Raw genomic sequence first — 12,075 nt, 5'->3', positions numbered from 1 at the left:
ATTATTTCTCTTCTTAAACTGAGAAATATGTTACTACGTTAGATGTTTTAACCAAATTATAAATCATAACTATCTTTGTTTTTTGAGTTCAAAGTTCTAGTGATAAAGCATCTTAAAGCTGAACTCTCCTCATATAGATAACATAAGTTACAATAGCTAATTATTTCCTTTTGATGCTTAGAAATCTTTCTCCCCAGAGTCAGATGTATTCTTATGATTTCTGTGTATTTTGGATATTACCAATTATTTCTATGATGGTAACTCAAAATATAAATCACATATATAGAGTAAAATTAGGTATCTTTCTATTTATTCTTCTGTGCCCCTACATCTGGGCCCAAGTTATTAAGTACTTCAGATTATATTTCTCGTAGTATCAGAGCTTTTATTAAAAGATATACAGAGTACATATTTAGAGTACTACCAGTCTGACTGTTCATGCATTTATCCATTTGCTAGTCAACAAATAAGAGTAGAGAAATTGTTATCCATCAAGTCCTGCCCCTAATCTACATCCTACATGAAGCCTGTTCTGGTCATCTAGCTTATAGAAACCTCCTTTTTGAGTACCTGAGCTGTTTCCTTGGCACTGAGCACACCTGACCTATGCCCTCTCCTATGTTACAAGGCAATTTCCATATGATTGTGCTGTGATCCACCTAGATCTGTGGGAAAAAGAGCTTGAAAATTTTAGGCTGATGCCTCCTGGAGATCCCTTAAATAGAAATATATTTGCAAGTGTAGACTAGCAAGGGCTCCCTACCGTCCCTGACCTTTCGACGGTATCGCCATGAGTCACTCTTCTTTCCACAAGCCAAGCACTACAGATTCCGGTGGCCTCTCCATTCGTGTTTGCAGACAGAGTCTCGAAGCCTCCGTTTTCCTTAGGAGATCTCACTCCAATTACCAGCTTACATTAAATTTTCTTTTCCCACACTTTGCCTTGCCCATTTTTACTTTTTCTTTTAATTTTGATATTCAACTAAACAGAGGACCCCCACAACCTTTTCTCCCTGATAACATTCCCCATTTCCTGTCACCTCTCTATCGTCTCCAACCGCCCTCTCTGTGGCATACAAGTCAAAAGATGTAATTCTGGTAAGAAAATCATGAACCAGATTACAGCTTGGTTGATCAGATAATTTCAGTAGAATATAAAAGTTCTAATTCCAAAATATTCCCTCAGTCGCTTGTACCAATTAGGTCTCCAGCTTCCTGCCACATTTTTCTGTCCTTTCTCTACCCCTCCTCCAGCATTACGACACCGTGAAAACTTCGACACGACACTTTCCACTTTATCACGAAACGCCCTTTCTGCAATCTCCTGCCCCAAGCCTAGACTCAGTGACCTCCCTGTACTTGTCCAAAAATGTGTTCACATGCTTAGCTAAGCAGCAGTGAGTTATCCTTTTTCTCCATGCCTAACTAATCTCTTCCAGGAACAAGGATCAAGACAAAGGATTATCACCTCTATAATATGAATTTTGCCACCTGTCTTTCTCTAAAACAAGTTACTTCTCCCACATGGGGAGATAAGTGGATAGCAGACGTTCCTTTTGGAATAGTCTGCAGTCCAGGACCGTACACTTATGAAAGCTCTTAGTTCACTGATTAGAGTAACACTTCCTGATCTTTATGTACTAATTTCAAGAAAGGACACATACACACACACACACACACACACACGAAAAGCAGAACTAAGGGAAGAAGGAGGCCCAAGCTGCACTGATAATGAGAAGTTCTGGAGTTATGATTGTGACATCTCGAGATGAGTTTCCTGGCAACCACAGCAACAAGGAAAACCTGATGAGCTTCATCATCAGAAAAGAAGAAATACGCTCATCCCTCGAGAGACACACATTTTTTTTTTCTGGCCTTTAATCACATAAATAACTTGCAGTCAGATATGGTTATATTTCTGACAATAGTTTGACAGCAGATTTAGAGCCATTCGCACACAGCATGTGCTCTCTTGACCCACTCATAAAAGCCACAGGCATGGCACCATAGCGCATCTTGGTGAAAGGCGTTCTGTCGTAGCCTAGGTAACTGGTACCGAAAGCCTTCTGGGTACACCAAAGAGAGTGAAAATGGATTAAAATTCAGTGCAGATGAGAGGTTACTCTCTGATAAAAGCTGTTTGGCACTGGGACCTCATTCCATTTTCTAGAACATTTGCTTGACCCTGAAGTATGTCCAACTCGTATCTGATTTCCTAGGATTTAAATTTTTGGGAAACTTAAATGATTCAGCTCAAAATACTAAGTTCCAGAAATCCGGGATTCTGGAGATAGTGGAATATTGATGTCACGGGTTCTTGGTTAGAAGTGCCGATAGCCAACTTTGTAGACATACACAGTTCTAACTCTGTTTGATGTAACGCTGATATTCTTCTCGGTTCCCGAACGATGAACTGCAGAGTGGAGGACACTTAACTGCATCCGACAGGAGCTACTCGGTTGGTGGGATCCGTCTTCTCAGCCCTGTCTGTGTGGCCTACCAGGGGAGGACCCCGATTTCTGCACAGCTCAAGGCTGAGTTCAAGTCTGCACAGTCAGCTGGTACAGCGGGCTCGCTCGGAGCCTCGTGGGCGGGAGCCCCTGCTGGGAGCAGGCCACCTCCACGCCGACACAGCTGTGAGCCTCCTTGTGTTCCTGGGCTGGCTCGTCACATGTGTGGCTTCAGAATGTTCAAACCTCAGGCCTCAAATAATCCTTTGTTCCTCTTTCTTGCTTTGTCTGTTTGCCTCGGTAGCTTTGTTTATTTTCTTAAAATATTTCCTTTTGGTTTGTGTTTCTTGGCATGTCCCATCTTTGGTTTTTCTAAATGCGATCCTCATTGGACCCCCATGCCATTCATAACGCCACACCCCGAGAATGAAGGCAAGCTGTTCAGATGAATTCCACTTCCCAAGGCTTGGGAGGGGACTCGGGACCATGGTGCCATCTCCCCTCCACCAGGAGGCTGAGGGCCCTTGGAGAACCCTCAGATGCTATGCAAGACCTGGGTCTCTCTCACTTACGGGTCAAGTGATTTACCCAAGACAAAGAAACCCCATATTCTCATCTTCCCATCGAGCTTTTTAACCATTGATACCAGCAGTACTGATTTTCTGAAATTACAGGTTTCTTGACCTCATCTTTGGGGTTCTGTAGCTAGGGAAGCTTTTTAAAAGGCAGCCAGGCAGAAGGACAAGGTTTCCACAAGATAGCCTCAGGCATTCTTTACATAGATCTACCAACTTTTTTTCTCCCCTAAGGAAAGACACAAAACTATTTCCCTGAGATTGTCAACATTCCTAAGCAGCTAGTCCTGCGGGTTTCTTGTGTGCAATGGCCACTGCCCTTCCCTGGAGCCGAGCTCCAGGCTGGAAGCTCTTGGCTCACTGAGCATCCCCTTCAAAGAGGAAAATACCAGCGCCTCCTGAACCAACAATGAGACATGTTTGCCTAGTGGTGATGAAATGTCTTCTATAAACACTCCCTACCTTACCCACCTCCCTTTCCAGGACTGATTCACCACTGAAATATTTGTGTCAACCAAGTTCAAGTACATGAAACCAAAGCCTTTGGTGTCGGCAGTTCTCAAGTGCCATGGAAAGCAGCATGAACTCCCCCGGCTAGGGAGGTAATTAAATAAGCCGAAGCTGCTGGTCTCCGGCAGGCCTGCCAGAGCTACAGATGAGAGCCGGGCCCAGGCCTTTCTGGGTCAGAGCACTAGTGTGTGCTGGAAATGCATGTCGCACAGTGAATTTCCCCCAAAAGTGCCTGCCCTTGCCTAGCCAGAATGCATACTTTCCACACACACAAGAAGTGATAGGACTCATCTCTGCCATCAGCAGGGCATAAAATCTCACCAGTTCAGGACCCTCCCCCTTAGAGACTGGGACCCAACTCAAGTTTACTTTCAAACTCTTCTGTGGGGACAGGGTTTTTTACATACCTTCTCAGAATAAGAAAGACTGCGGGGAGAGTAGACTATTCCCTTGAGAAAAGAAGAAAGAAAATAATACTGAAAACACTGGGAGCAGCCGATAGGTCTATATGGTGCAGAGAGTATTTTCCGCAGCAGGAGTGCCAGCGCACATCGATTTCCCCCCGCTTGTGAGGGAACTCGGAACCCAAACCTCTCTGTGAGTGAATTCCCGTGGGGAAGATGCCATCCCAGAAGTCAAGATTGAATGAAACTCCAGAAATAGAAGTAAGAGAAATTATAGTACCTTCCCACAGAAACTTATATTTTATTTTTTCCTGAATTCTATGTTAAACATAATCATTACTTTTTCAAGGCAGTCTGTAAAAATTCAAGTTACCTTATGGCATAACTGTAGTACATTGTTTTTATATCATAATACTGAGTGTAACTGAAATTATATGCATCGGGTTGTTATTCTACTGTGGGTATTAGGCGACATATACACTATTGGGTGGAAATAAATAGACCGACATTTTCCAATCTAGTGTCTCTCTGAATACTCTTCTGAGAATTTTAATTAGGGTTATATGAAACAAAAATTTGTTATGGATTAAAATTTATTTTAATGACAGCTGAAGATATGACATCTGAAAGTTTGTTTTTTTTTTTTTTTTTACCTCAGAATCTTTAACAACTGAACGTGCATTGTGAATTTCTAAGAGGACGTTTATGTGTGTTGCATTTCTCAACTTTATTTTAAGAAACTTTTTTTTTTTTTTCCTAGAACCGTTCACATCTCCTGGAATACTGAGCTATGAAACACAGTTTGGTAAATTTGGGGTTAAGCGATGCTTCCTGCGACATAACAAAGCTAATGCAGCCAGTATAATTTATATAGAAGGTGCTAGAAAAGCCATAGAAACAACCTATGTTGTTTTTATATTCTTTATGGCCATTTAGTACTGTTTTAAAAACAGTAAACAGTACCCAAAGAGAGTTCGACTTTATATGGTATGGACTGTCTAAAAAAAGCAAGCAAACAAACAAACCATCTGGCCACAGAACACTGCTTTATTGGGCTAAATGTTTGGGCGTGGCACTTGTGACATCATGCTCTTTGGAGTAGAAGTACTTGCATGGCCAACCTGGGAGGCTGATCACCTGATCACCCAATATAAATTTACATTTATGAGAAAATCTGGTCTGAATTATAAAGGGCTAACTTACCATTTCGGCTTTGCAAAAATGACTTATTTATAAGATAGCCCTGCCTGTAATGGAAACTCAACTGTCCTACATCAGAGGTGTTTAAGCCAATGTTTTTTCATGCAAACTCTGCATTCCTTGTCTGTGTTGGTCTGAATTAGTGAGCTAAGCCTATCCCCAGAGCTGTGATGTGAATACGATGTAAAGAGAAAAACTCTCCTTCTCAAGTGTTTTAGTCCCTTTTGCAGTTCTAGTCACACCTCCTCATGTTACTGCGAAATTAGTCAAGCTGCTGGCATGAGTTTGCTACTCAGAGCAAGGCAACTTGTCCCTTGTCGGAGCCAAGGGGCAGCCTCTAGACTCTTTTTAATCTTATTGTTTTAATTCAATTAAATCTGCCCAGTAAATATTTCTCCTCGGCTGCAGAAATGTGGAAATCAACTAAATAGTTTGTAATCTACGAATAGAGTTGACAGAGCTCACGCTGACCAAGCCGTGGACTCGATATGCGTTCGTTTTTGCTGGACAGTCAGTCAGCGGTTACCCAGAAGAGAAAGCACTTCATGTGGGAGACGTAACAGAAATCACATACCTCACCCCAGTAGCAACTACCATCCACTGAATATTTTCTTCGTGCTGATGACTTTTTATCGTCCTTATTATACTTGGCCAGGTAGGCATTTTATAGATGGGCTGAGTGAGACGCAGGGAGGTTGAGTGATGTGCCCCAGGCCTGCTAGCAGCTGAGGACGCCAGCTCTCAGCCCCAAGTACGTTCAATGCCAATACATTTATTCTTGCCATTACTCTACCCAAATGTTGCCTCTATAAAATGTACCCACACAGTTTCAGGTTTTCAGTTCTGTGGTTGAAGAGCTTAGATTAGACTCAATGGATTTGGTTAGAATTTTTTTTTTTTTTAATGCCAAGCATCTCAAAAAAATCAAGATATAGTTAGAGCTTTCAGATTTCCTCTAAAATTCCCATGGAGACATGGGGGATGGTGAAAACTCACACCTCCACCAACATTTAAGACTAACCCCTGTACTTCAAGCACCCAGAACATGGAGCGACTTCTCCACCTGCGATACCATGACTCTGTGTGAAAAACGTCATCTGCAGCCTGCTCATGTGATGTCGCTAAAAACAGCGAAAACCTGCTTCCACTTAAGCAAGAAGAAAGATGATTGTCTTCCTCCGCCATCTACCAATGAATTCAGAATGATCGGATCTTTAGCAGGCCCCTCTGCTTTACAGGGGCTGGTGTTCGAGGTAACCAGGATACTGCGGGTGGGACCGTGGCGTGGATAAGCGTGGACGAGATGACGGAGCAGGGCAACGTGAAGGAGCAGGAGGGGTGAGTAAAAGTGCATTAAACATTTTACATGTGGAAAGCATCGAAGATGACGGTTACAACGGCAATTGAAATTCATTGAGTATTCACATAAAATGATTCCTTTCCCAAAACATGCTTGTAAGTAGGTATGACTCAGAGCTTAGAAAACTTAGCAAAGAAGTACAGTGGTTAAGAGGATTGATTTGAAGCAAGGAAGAATTGGCTTCGAATCTCATTCCGGTCCTTACTAGCTAGGCAACCTTGACAAGTCATTTACCTTTCACGAATCTCAGTTTATGGAACCGTAAAATGAGAATGATACCACCTACTTTGGAGGGATATTGTGAGAATTAGATGAGGTAATGCGAGGAGTATGCATAGTCTAGCACATAGCTGGCATTTCAGATTGGCAGCGATGATGATAATATTTGAGGCCCTGTTCTTGTGTGGCTACTGGACCATAAAACAATCCTTCAAGATCAGCAGAAGAAACAGACATGGAAGCTAACGCGGCTTCCAGCAGCAGGGGCTGGGTTTAAATTAGCATCTGATTATTCTTCTAGTTAATGCTCTTTCAATTACACGTTCATGTTTGTCTTGACCTTGTTAGACTGGTAGATATATGTTTAAGAATATTTTTTGAAATCTTAAAAGTAATCATTAAAATAATAAAAAACAGATGTGTACCTATTAAAGTGCAGAAAGAGATAAAAGCAAAAGACCTCAAAGTTCAAAAACACAAGAAATACAAAATATAAATGACGACTACGAAGCACAGAAACAGGTGACAAGAAAATAACATGAATTAATTTTGAAAATAAAGACAAATGGTTTTTAAAAGATTCGACCTTCTTTGGGGGACAAAAATAACTAATAAAACAAATGTCTACTCTTTATAAGGGACAAGTTTAAGTCAAAATAATAGAGAAAGGATCAGAATAGTAAGATGAACAAAGATGTAGCTGGCAAATTCAAACATACTGAACGTGGACAGAGTTGAAGGTTGGTGTTGTTTCTACTCAGTTACTCTAGAACAGTTTCCCAGAATCCCCTTCTCTCTGCGTTTCCAGGTTAGAGAAGGGCAAAAAAGGAATTCATTTGATATTTGCAAGGCAGAACCGAGCTATTGCTTTCTGAAGGCCATTGGGGTGACATGGGAGAGCAGAGAGATGTGGAGGCATTGGAGGGCCCCCGCTTGCCCTCATCTCCCCATCCAGCTGTTGTCTTTGACTGCTGGCCCAGCTGACCACCAGAAGCTTGGTGGTAGCAGTACGGAATAAGCTCTAGCTAAGCAGAGGATTTAATTTTCCATACGCTTTCCCACTCGCTTTTCTTCACGGTCCCACTCCAGCAGCTCCAAGTTCCTGGGTTTCCCTGCAAACTGCCCCTTTTCCACCAAAGCCAGTGCCTCTGGAGAGTTGGTCTGTGGCTTTTCTCGGCTTCTTTCTTCCTCCTTCCAGATCTTTACTTCCCCAGGTTCTTCCATAATAATATAAAAACCTATTCGTATCATAAACCATCGATTCCATAATGCCCTGAGATGTTCTGCTTCCTCATTGAACTCTGAAAAATGTATTTGTAGATAAGAATAATCAGTTTTACGCAAAGTGTAATTTCAGTATTGACCGGGAAGATATGTATTCTGTGCTCGGGTCTTAATTTATCAAGGTGACCAAGTGACAACATGGAGAGGTCAATGCCATTGAAAGTAACAGATTTAGTCGAAAATCTTTATCGTAGGACAAGGTAGGGTAAACAGTTTAGAATTGGCTAGTTTAAATAATTCTGGCAGGCTCTAAACTATAGGAGTGATTCCTAGATGCTTGGTACCTAGCCTTAGGATGCATAAAGCAGAGAAATAATGCTTCCTGGGGTGCATGGGCCCAATAGAGGGCACCCCTATTTGGATCTATCTAGATTGGTTAGTTTTTTGAAAATGTGGTGTCTGCGTGTGTGTGTGTATGTGTGTGTGTGTGTGTGTGTGTGTGTGTGTGTATACTGAAATATTATTCAACCTTGAGAAAGAAGGAAATTCTGCCATTTGCTACAACACAGATGAAACTGGAGGCCATTATATTAAGTGAAATCAGCAAGCCAGGAGCTGGGGGTGAAGAAACAGGGAGAGGCTGGGATAAGGGGGCGAACTTGCAGCGGTAAGACAAGTAAGTTCTGCGAATTTAATGTGAAACATGTGACTATAATTGATAACACTGTATTCCATAACTGAAATTTGTTAAGAGAGAACTTAAATGTTCTCACCAAAAAAAAAAAAAAAAAAAGAAAAGAAAGAAAGAAAGAAAAAAGACAAACATAGGAGGAGATAAATGTGCTAATTAACTAGATGGTGGGAATCCTTTCACAATGTATACGTTTGCATACTTTAAATATGCATTTTACATGTTAATTATACCTCAATAAAACTAAAACTAAAAACTAATTTTTAAAGAGCATTTTTTTTTGGGGGGGGGCAGTCCTAAGAACTACTGTCACTAAGAATTGCTTAGCTCCTAGGAAGGAAGTTTATTCCACCAGAAAGATTTTTTAAGATGTTAAAATATCATAATATACAGAAAAAAACATGAACAATATGATATTGTGTTTAAAAAAACACTAAAGCTGAACTCCACAATATATTTAGTAAGAGATGTTAACTTTTATTCATTTAATATAATATTAGATATATAAAGGAAAATGAATTTGAGATACAAAGAAAAATGGGAGGGCCCAACAGACACTTAAGTAATAAACTAGATCACAAAGAAAATCTCAATAAATTCCAAAATATACAAAAATAATTTTATAGGGGTAATTCTCAGGCTGTGCAATAAAAATGTATTTTTTTCTATAATTCTTTAATTGAAAACATTTTTTAAATGAATACAAAAATAAAACATTTCTTAAATAATAATTTATTTAAATAATATTGGAAAATAAAGAATTTTATAATATTACATATCAAAATCTATACTCAGGAAGAAATACATAGATTTAGTTTTTTATTATTGATGGATAATAATTAAAATGTAAATTGAAGAATTTAAATGTATGGTAATAAAATAAAATAAATGTAAGTAAATTAGAAGAAAATACTTTTTAAATTACCTAAAAGAATAAGCAGGCAAAAATACTAAGAAGATATAGAAAATTAGAGTACTAGTAATGGAAAATTTCTCATAATGTCTTAAATAATATACATTTCTGAAGTTGACTTGCTGTGTTAAAGATTATGCCAATTTAAATTACAGTGGTTATTAAACTTACTCATCAACTATTTTTATGACTATTTCTTCATATATTTGCAGCTTAGGTATTTTGAAACTTTAATGTTGGCTAAATTGATAAATTATAACTTCTGATTGCATTCTGTTAGTTATAAACAAAGTTGAATGTCTTTCGTAAGTTTGCTATTTGAATTTTTTTTCTTATAAACTTCCTACTCATAATTCTTGTTTAATATTCCATTGTATTTTTACTATGTCATTAGAATTGTCTATGTGTTCTTAGTCCTTAATCATGAATTTCGAGTATTTTTTTCTCACTCGTCATTTGTCTTTTGATGTTCTCACGAAAGTTTTCAAATTTATATGCATGAGATTGTCTTTTGCGACTTCGTTTTTAATAGTAGAAACTTGAAAAGTACTTTTCTATACAAATATTAGGGTCGGTCCACTTGCTTTTTTCGTAGAAACTTTGTTGAAAGCATCAAAGGAACTGCATTGAATACATTGGTAGATTAATTTACAGAGACTTGACATATACTATACTAATCTATATTGCCCATGGCTGGGTACGAAGATTGGGGAAGGGCATATGTTTTAGTTTTGACAGTTCCCACCTATAGCATTGCTCCAATATCCGTTGAATATGAAAACGGATGAGTGAATAAACATTTATAAATTGTGTGCTATGAGGCAAGTCTTTCATTAAATTACGTTTAAAGTGTCAGCGTATGCCTCCATTTTAACCTCGGTCTCTAGAATCTCTCAGTTGATGCATTCGTCCTAGTCAATCTCTTACCTTGTCTACTGCCGCAGTCTCCCTAGTGCTTTACCTGTATCCTGGTTCACTGACCTCCGAAGCATTCTCCACACAGCAGTCAGAGTGAGCTCCTAGAAGCATAAAGCACATCGTTTCATCACCGTACTTAAAGCCCTTTAAAAAAAAATAAAGTCCGTATTCTTTAAATTAACATAGAAGGGGGCAACTATACAACCCAGTTTGCCTAGGACAGTTCTCTTTATTCCTCTTCTCCCAGCATAAATCACACTCTTACTGATGAGATGCCAGCCCTTGGGGAAAATGTCGTCTTTGCAGCCATCCCGAAACAGTGGCTCAAAGACTGCAAGGACTTGGCCATTTCACATGTGCTGGTAACTGTCAGGAGTGAATTACCGTTGACTTGTTGCATACCATGCGACTCCATTTGTATATCTTGATCATTTTTCAACCTTACATCTGCAAGAGCCTTTGTATCGAAGTAACTGAATGTTAATGACGTCATCTTGATGCTTCGAGATGACCCATAGTAGTCTTTGTTGACACACAAGGTGGACATCACTTACTGCATTTGAGCCACTCAGGTCAGTCCTGATGACATTCCTAAAATTTTCACTATGTGTCATTATGAGAGTTTATAATGTTATTTTTGACAAGATTCCTAAACATTTTGATCATTAAGACTAAATGCCATTACTCATAGGACATTGGTGTAAGTGTAAAATGCATTTTACACATTATTTAATTTTTACCTGAACGGTGTAAGCATTTTTATCCCTTTACAGATAAAGCAATTGAGAAGCTATCTTTCCCCAGGTATACATCACGAAACAGCCAATGCTTGCTGTGTTCAAGGCTAGAACTTGGAAGCATAACTACTTAGGTTTAATATCCAGTAGGTAGGTAAACAATATTCAGATAAATAATGATTAATTTGGGTTGAATCTACAGAGTGGAAGGCATTACTTTATTGTAAATATAATTTCTGAGCAAGGAAAACATGAACCCTGCCTTGGGCACTTGGGATTTTAAGATATAAATGACAAAGCTCCTGATTTTCTAAGACCTTTAGCTTTGTCTAAGAGATAATTTTCATAGATAAACATTGCAATACTCTCAGAAGAGTGGCCTGCATATTTGGCATACGGATGGCATTAAGGACTATTTGAATAAGTGAAATAAGGCATGAATGGGAAAAAGAGCAAGGGAAAGTAGAAAGATGGAGGGAAGCATAGTCTCACAGAAGTGGTCGCCTTGAAACTGGCTACTGGGGGGCATGTTTTGGTGTGCCAGGTGGGGAAGGCCGGAGAAGGGCATTCTGGGCAGATGGAATAGCGTGGCAATTCCATGGAGCCACACTGGAAACAAAAACTGTGGCATGTTCAGGAAGTGGGTAGGAGTTTAATGGTCTGAAAAGGGTCTTCAAGGAGTTTTACGGGCAGAGTTTTATTTGTGTGAGAAAAAATGACAGCCTTGGTAGCACTGCTGTTCATGACTCAAGTTGATTCATTTTGCAAAAAAAAAAAAAAAAAAGTGCAGTCTGGATACATCAGACCAGCTTCTGAGTGCTCGTGCAGTGGGAGCTGGAAGAGACCAGAGCCGAGACGGATGGGCGTAGTCTGG

The 12,075-nt window shown here is 39.6% G+C and overlaps 1 long non-coding RNA gene across 15 annotated transcripts in view; it reads left to right on the top strand.

Annotated features, from left to right (window-relative positions):
• Positions 1-12,075, top strand: part of LOC107515284 — a 214,419-nt gene that overhangs the window by 133,234 nt on the left and 69,110 nt on the right. For 12 of the 15 annotated variants that reach the window (XR_004951984.1, XR_004951985.1, XR_004951988.1 and 9 more), the window contains one exon: positions 3,509-6,477. This is a non-coding gene — a long non-coding RNA (uncharacterized LOC107515284). The remainder of the gene's footprint in view (positions 1-3,508; positions 6,478-12,075) is intronic. The other 3 variants (XR_004951983.1, XR_004951979.1, XR_004951981.1) reach the window with 3 other exon arrangements.

This window comes from Rousettus aegyptiacus, unplaced genomic scaffold (assembly GCF_014176215.1).
Source record: "Rousettus aegyptiacus isolate mRouAeg1 unplaced genomic scaffold, mRouAeg1.p scaffold_m13_p_7, whole genome shotgun sequence".
Taxonomy (NCBI): domain Eukaryota; kingdom Metazoa; phylum Chordata; class Mammalia; order Chiroptera; family Pteropodidae; genus Rousettus; species Rousettus aegyptiacus.
The sequence above is the reverse complement of the archived record's forward strand: the minus strand, read 5'-3'. Positions and strand labels throughout refer to the sequence as shown.